At 48.9% G+C, this 8000-nt stretch overlaps 1 non-coding gene across 1 annotated transcript; it reads right to left on the bottom strand.

Annotated features, from left to right (window-relative positions):
• Positions 1–1190: 1190 nt before the first annotated feature.
• TRNAG-CCC (transfer RNA glycine (anticodon CCC)) lies at positions 1191–1263 on the bottom strand. Its single transcript has one exon. It is a non-coding gene; the product is annotated as a tRNA-Gly (tRNA).
• Positions 1264–8000: the final 6737 nt, after the last annotated feature.

Here is an 8000-nt window from a genome sequence, read left to right as displayed (position 1 = left end):
GCGGCTTCTTACCCACTGGACCACCAGGGAAGTCCTCCTGTGGTCTTGTTAAAGGGCCCAGCTCAGTGCCTGACACATGTTCGGTGTTCCGGAAATGTTAATTCCTTCTGACACTTTCAACCTCTGAGAATTTGAAAAAGAATAAGGATTTGGATGTCTGCGAAGCCTGTCACGGTAGCAACCTCTGTGATTAAGAATAAAACAAGTATAGAGATGCCTAATTCTTCTTGTTCAAGCTTCTTCCAGAAACCTGAGAACTTTCAACAGTGGCAACCCAAATTGATGATTCTGCCTCTTACAGAAGAAAATCAATAAACATTAGCTCCTCTGAAGCAGACAAATTACAGGAACAACAAGTTCCACAGTGTTTCATAATCTTATGACAAACACCATCCGAGTTCCTCCATGAGGAATCTTTTCTTACCAGGATCCCACTGGCCAGTCCCAAAGTGGGCTTTGTCTCCCTCTCTTGGTTTTGTCACTTTGCTCATATGATTTGTTTGCCCTTTTGCCTATTGTGAGCTTGGCCATCTCCTGGTTTGGTAAGTTCCCAGCACTTCAGAGGCAGCCCATGTCCGCGGAGGGTCCTGGGAGGCCTCCTGATCTGACCACTAACTACTGGGCCTCAGCTCCAGCGATAACAATGAAGGTTTATTTTTCTGGAACATTTTTAAAGCCTATGGCTCAGCCTCCTCTGTTCATCTGAGAGAAGTATCTTTGGGTCAGCTTAAGGAGACACCACTCCCACTGTCAACTCTGGGATTTAGGGTCTGTCCTGGGCCACAAAAGAGCCCTCAGACCTACCCCTGCCTCAGGCAAGTCCTCATGTGTGAGCTGGGCCCCATGTTCCAATCTGAGTATGTTGTCCTCAGGGCAGTTCTATTAGGAGTAGGGGTGCGGGGAATGTGAGGTTGGGGTACTGGTGGAGAAAGTTGGGCTGCTCTGGGCATGTAGAGAAGGGTATAACTCGGGCTTGAGAGCGAAGGAAACAAGTCATGAAACTGACTCTGTGGCTCGATCATCTTTATTTATTTGTTTGTTTGTTTGTTTATTTATGTATTTGGCTGCGCCGGGTCTTAGTTGTAGCATGTGGGATCTTTAGTTGCAGCATGCAAGATGTCTTTTAGTTGTGGCATGCGGAATCTTTAGCTGTGGCATGAGGACTCTTAGTTGTGGCATGCAGGATCTAGTTCCCTGGCCAGGGATCGAACCCGGGCCCCCTGCATTGGGAGCACAGAGTCTTAACCACTGGACTACCAGGGAAGTCCCTCGATCATATTTATACATCACAGAAATGTCACTGGACTTGATAGCTGAGATAGCTCAGGCTCAGAGGGGTTAGGTGATTTGCCCAACACTGCACAGCACTGGAATCAAGACTGGATCCAGATCCTCTGACTCCTGGTCCAGTGCTCACTCCTTCCACTCAAGGTCCTGCTCCCCCCAGGTTTGCTTTGGTGACGCAGCAGGTAGGACTCAGCACATTAGTTGGGCGCTTGGAGACTTGGTTTGGTCACCACCTCAACACCTGGTGTGGTCACACTCTTCAGATCCTAAAGCCTTCAAGGCTGGGGTGATGGGGTGGGACAGGAAAGGGGAGGAGGAGAAGCAGGAGGGATTGGGGGACCTGTCAGGGAGTGGTGAAGGCTGGGGCTCAGAATTCTAGCTCATGTGCCAGAGGATGTCTGACTCACAGACAGCAGGGTGGGGTGTAGAGGATAATCAGACAGACCCTCACTGTGCCTCCAGCAGGCCCGTAGGTTAGGGAGGGTACAACAGATGTGGAAGATCCTCTCTCTGCTAGCAGGACCTCTTCTGAGGTGGAATTGGCAGTGCTGGAAATTCCTGCCCAGGGTAGGCCCAGCTGCGTAGACCCTACTGGATGGCCGTGTCCAGTAGGTGACAGGGCCATCCCTGGGCAGTGACATGAATTTGACCTTGGGGAAGGGAACCCAGGGCAGCATCCTTTCCCTTCATACATCTACTTCCCTTTTGATTGGCTTCCCTCTTGACCCACAACCCCTCTTTTTGCTGCCAAATGAGTGGCGAGGGCTGTGTCATGTGAACGATAGTCACAGAGGATCACAGGCAGTTTTCAGGGTGTGCATTCACACCCTTTCCTGTCATTAGGAAACATGCAGTTTCTTTGAGATTCGACTCACCACGTTTCTTGCTCTTGCTTTCTTTCTCTTGAAGCGTGGGGCCATCTGGGTTCACTTCTGCTGTGATAGAAACATAGACGCCACCTCTTTACTGTAAGAAAGTCAACACCGTGGACATGACGACTAATGGCAGCTGATGCTGAGGCTCAGAGCTGGGGAGGCCGCAGGACCGATGGCGCCTGAAGAGGACGCATCCCACGGCGGGCCGTAGCTTCCTGGCACCCACCTCTAACCGTCATGGAAGCCTGCAGTCAACAGCTCTTTCTACTTTTTTAAGAGAAGCTGAAAATCTAAATTGAAAAACTTCAGCACAAAATTGGCACAGAATTTCTCAAAGATACAGATAGAACGAACAAAACATGATTTGATTTGAAGGCGGGTTCGTTTGTAACTTCTGAGCTACCTGTTTAAAAAAAATTCCTCCCAGGTATTTCACCTCTGGGTCTTCTTCCTCAAAACCCATAATTTTAGTCTATTATGAGACAACATCAGACAACCTGAATCGAGGGACAGTGTATGACATACCTGACCAGTAATTTTCACAATGGTCAAGGTCATGATAAACAAGGAAACACAGAAAAACGGTCACAGATTGGAAGAGACGAAGGAGACATGATGACTACATGCCATGTGGGATTCTGGAACGTTAATGGAGAAATGGGTGAAATCTGACTGTCCGGAGTATGGCTGATGTCAGGGTACCAATGTTAATTTCTTAACTTGGACAAAGGCAGCGCTGTCAGGAAAGATGTTATCATTAGTGGACACTGGGTGAAGGGTATATGGGAAATGTTGGCACTACATTTGCAACTTTTCTGTAAATCTAAATTTATTCCAAAATCAAAAGCTTATGAAAAAGAAAAAGTCCCTTCCAAGCCTGAGATAACCTCTGGTTGTTATGGTTCAGAAAATGAAGCCAGGTTCCTAATGTCAAAACAAATGCTGTCCCACTGGTGTTCTCCCTCCCACCCTGTGAAGTGTACTTAGTACAGTGTTAAGATCTACTATCATTTTCTTTTAGATCGAATGGGACCAAGGACTCCTAAAATGGGCCTGCGGGTTAGCCCAGAAGCATGCAGGTGGTCAGGCAACTTTACAAGATGGTGTCTCTCTTTCTACTAGAAAGAGAAGCTCTGTTTCATGGCCACACACACTGCTGTGCTCCCACTCTACCTGCCCTACAGTGACTGGAGTTTGAAATGCAGAGACAGAGTTCTAGGTGTACTCCCAGGACTGACATTTGCCTAAGGATACGGTGGTTGGACCTGCCAGCCATGCTGTACGGCTGCATCACTTTCTAAATGGCTTCTGGCATTGTGTAGTAGGATCCAAGTAGAGCCCCCTCCTTTCTAAGAAAACATTCTCAGGATCAGGAACATTGGGGAGGCAGAGAGGGCTGAAGTGAGCGGTCAGAGTGCGGAAGGGGCCAGCATGGGAGTGAGAAACCTTGACAAATATTTTCATCTCTGTAGAGGAGTCAAGTTTCTCCAAATGAGTGGTTCCTCCAACTCCACAGGAATTGTATAACTCTGCAGTGTTCCCAGGCAATTATTCCTGCTTGCAAATCTGAGCCTCCCCTTTCAGGATCCAATCAAGTGACCACAAATCAAAGAGGGCTTGGACTCATTCCCCTAATAGCATGGAAAGCCATTAGCTGAAGTTGTTTGAAAAGGGAAGTGGCTCAGATATCTCTGGTCTCACAAGAAAAGCTTCTGTAATATCAGATTATGGTTACCAAATGGCTTAGGGACTGAGGCATCATGTTTCTCATAACGAGAGGTTATTTATTGCACCACTGAACCAACACTCTCCCTTGCTCCCTTGCACAAGATACGATGAAGAGTCCTTTCAAGTTGAATTAAGTTTAAATGGAAAAGTAACACACATGCTCCCAGCTAATGCTTGGGTTTAGCTCTGGTGGTGTGGGCAGGGAGGGTAGAGGGCTCCCTCTGTGGGTGGTCCCGGGGGCTCTGCAAGGCCCTCTTTGCCCCAGTCTCTAATGCTTGAAGTTGAACTCATGGGGATCATTCCTTGGGGTTAGGGCCCTGTTTCCAAGAGAGTCTTTGGCACTAATGTTGAGAATCCGGGCTGTTTATGATCATTAACCTAACAGGGGCCCCCACTTTCTTTGGGGAACTATCTCTCCCAGTCCCGCTTCCCTGTGGTTCTGAGGGGCTGCCAATCCCAGAACTCCACGCTCTTGGCCAGGACTTAGGCATGTACCCATCCCTTGGGCCACAGTGATTGGTTCAGGGATGGGCACATGACAGAATCTGGGCCAATCGGAGGCCCTGTTCTAAGAGCTAGTGGTGAAGTCATCCTAACTCAGGGAGGTTGGAGGGATGTTTGGGAATCTAGAGTCCCCCAGGCTATGTTTTCAGTCATGCAGAGAAAACCCATCTTCACTGGAGTAATGAAGCCAAGTAGTGGTAAGGAGAGAGGGGAGGCGGGGAGAGAGGGGAGGCGGAGAGAGAGGGGAGGCGGAGAGAGAGGGGTCTTCATGGCGTCGAGGCCCAATTCTAGGCATTGAGAGCCCAGACATGTGTTTGTTTGGATGCTCCAGGATCTTTTTTTTTTAAATTTAATTAATTAATTAATTAATTTTTGGCTGTGTTGGGTCTTCGTTTCTGTGCGAGGGCCCTCTCTAGCTGCGGCAAGTGGGGGCCACTCTTCATCGCGGTGCGCGGGCCTCTCACTATCGCGGCCTCTCTTGTTGCGGAGCACAGGCTCCAGACGCGCAGGCTCAGCAACTGTGGCTCACGGGCCTAGTTGCTCCGCGGCATGTGGGATCTTCCCAGACCAGGGCTCGAACCCGTGTCCCCTGCACTGGCAGGCAGATTCTCAACCACTGCGCCACCAGGGAAGCCCTGCTCCAGGATCTTTACAACGAAGCTGCATCTTAATTAAGCTTGTTTGTACTGGGCTTCTACCACTCTCAAGAGAGAACGTTCTAACGCTTTCATCAATGTGCCCATCTTCTACGGCTTTCCATAAACACCATTCCTGCACGGGCAAGAGAAGGCTGCCTGCTGGCCTGGCTTTAGAGTCTCTGAGGGCACACCACAGGTGGGCTCCAAGATGTCGGGGGCCCCAGCTGGTCAAGATGGAAGGGAGATAAAATCAAAACACCTTGGCTCCATAGATGCGAAAGCGAAGGGCTTTTCTCCCTGGGGTTTCATCCGTTTTGCTCATTGGGTTTTCTGGTAAGATTCTTTTGAAGAAAGGGCTCTGCAGCTAGAATAGTTTTACGTTCACCCTCTTAGAGGATCTTTACCTGCCTCTCCAGGGCTAATGTTCTTTATGGTTTCACTTTCCTAGTCACCTGGCCTGGGCATGATTCACGTTAGAGGCCTAAGAGCTTGCTATGTTCATGGGCGGGGTAGGCCCAGGCCCAGGGGATGCGGAGGGAGGTGGTCACGTGGGTGGAGACAGGACCGAGCTCCCACCCAGGCCCTCCCAGTGGCGTCCGTTTCTGTCCGGACTCTGCAGGCCCCCGCTGAGATAAGCCTGGAGTAAGTCAGTCTTGTGGAGTTTCCGCCTCAGCTGGCCATTCTCACCCTTGGATGCACCATCCCAGTCGGAAGGGTATGTGTGGGCGTTCAGGGTGGTCTGTGATTCCGGACTCCTGGAACAATCCGGCGGGAAGGTGGCCGCTGGCCAGCGCAGGTGCCCTGAGGCCCCCGCAAGCCGGAGAGCCTGCTGTGAGTGTGGGAGGATGTCAGGCCGGAGGGGGAGGCGAGAGGACAGAGGGAAGCATGTGGGGTGGCGAATAATAAACTCCTTCATGGCTCCGAAGGCTCGCCGAGACTGATGTTCAATTATAAATAATCCCAGGATTTGTTCAAAGCTCAACAGCAGCCCTGAGTGCCCTACAGCTGGGCAGAGCAGCCCACGTGACTTTTCAGATCTCAGGGGTGTGACAACCTCCCTTATGGCCTTTGCAGTGATGCCGGGGGGAGTGGGTGGGTGCGTTTGAGAACACAACTGAGAGACATTTATCGAACTGAAATCGAAGTTCCCACCACGTATGTTTACTGAGTTTTTGTGCAGGTATGTTAAAGAACTCTGCGCTTGCAGTGGAGAACTTAATAATTTGTACAGCTAATCTTTCTATTTTATTTTATTTTATCTTTTTTATATTTATTTTTTTAACAACTTTATTGGAGTATAATTGCTTTACAGTGGTGTGTTCATTTCTGCTGTATAACAAAGTGAATCAGCTATATGTATACATATATCCCCATATCTCCTGCCTCTTGTGTCTCCCTCCCACCCTCCCTATCCCACCCCTCTAGGTGGTCACAAAGCACCGAGCTGATCTCCCCATGCGATGCAGCTGCTTCCCACTAGCTATCTATTTTACATTTGGTAGTGTACAGCTAATCTTTATTGAACACCTACATACATATTCTGAGCTAGGCATTGGGGAGGACGGGGAGGCATAGAAAAATATGTCCTTGTTCCTGAGTGGGAGAAGCAAAGTTGAGGCGAAGATAATTGCTAGAATCCTGGCCTTGCTCAGATGCTCTAGGATGTTCTGGAGCAATGAGGGAGGCCTGGAGGGGCCATTGCATTTGAACTGGTTCTTTTTTTTTTTTTTGGCCATGCTGGGAGGCTTTTGGGATGCTAGTTCCCCAACCAGGATCGAACCTGGGCCCCCCTCCGGTGAAAGCGCCGAGTCCTAATTACTGGACAGCCAGGGAATTCCCTTGAACTGGTTCTTGCAAGAGCATGAAGAGAACGGGGCGGGAGGACTGAATTCTGAGTCCTGGTGAGGAAGCTCAGGAAGTGAATGAGAATCCTGAAGTCCAGCACACAGGAGTCAGTGGACAGAAAGAGCCCGACCAAAGCGAAGGGTCTGGTGGGAGGGCTGCGTGGGAGAGGTGCGATCCAGGCAGGGCCAGAGGGTCAGGGGTGGAGCCTGAAACTATCCCCACAGCATGGAAGCCAGAGGCTGTGAGCTTGTTTGTAAACCCTGTGGCTGGTGGTGGCTGGAAAGGATGTTCCCCAAGAAAGCATGAGCAGCCTGAAAGCTGAGAGAGGGTGTGGTGGCCCCTGAGGAGGCCCTTTTCCCTTCTACGCAACCCCGGTCCCAATCGGCTTTGTCACTGCATGCTAGCCATGGCCTGGGCCAAAGCGTTTTGAAAGAAATAGTTTTCAGGCAACATCAAGAAATCCCAGAAAACATATCATTCGAAGAAAATGTACTTCTAGAATTTTAATGAAGGTGGAGGGAAGGCCGGGTGGAGTTCAAAATCATGTTTCCACCCAAAGGAATGAAATGGTACATGGTGTCCTTTCAAACATTGTTGTGCTTTGGGAATGACGTGGGCTCTAGGGACGTAGGGGAGGGTAAAAATATCTCACTGTAATTTGAGGAAAAGTGTCCATTTTTTTCTGATTCCCTGTAGAAGTGAAAACAAAATTTGTGTGTGTGTGTGTGTGTGTGTGTGTGTGTGTGTGTGGTGCCGGCTTGAATATCATATGACATGACATCTGATAAAAGACTCCTGTTACATGTGTTACTCAATCAGTTGCCAGCAAAGAAATTGTTAAATCTTTCAAAATCAGCATTTCCAAGCCTCACAACAAGGATTTTACCAGAAAAACAGGAAAAGACATCACATCTTTCCCAATTCAGTCCTCCTAGCACTCTCTTCATTCCCCTACTGTTTTTTCTTCATAGAAAAGAAGACAGTTGTCCAAGGGAGGAAGATTCAGGACACTGCACCAGGACTCCCTGTTCCCCCTAAACCCCACCTTGAACAATTCATTTCCCAAACTTTTTTTTTAAGTATCCATTTTATTTTATTTTATTAAAAAAAAAATTTATTGATA

This window comes from Eschrichtius robustus, chromosome 15 (assembly GCF_028021215.1).
Source record: "Eschrichtius robustus isolate mEscRob2 chromosome 15, mEscRob2.pri, whole genome shotgun sequence".
In the NCBI taxonomy this organism is placed as follows: Eukaryota; Metazoa; Chordata; class Mammalia; order Artiodactyla; family Eschrichtiidae; genus Eschrichtius; species Eschrichtius robustus.
This window is presented reverse-complemented; position numbering and strand designations above follow the sequence as displayed.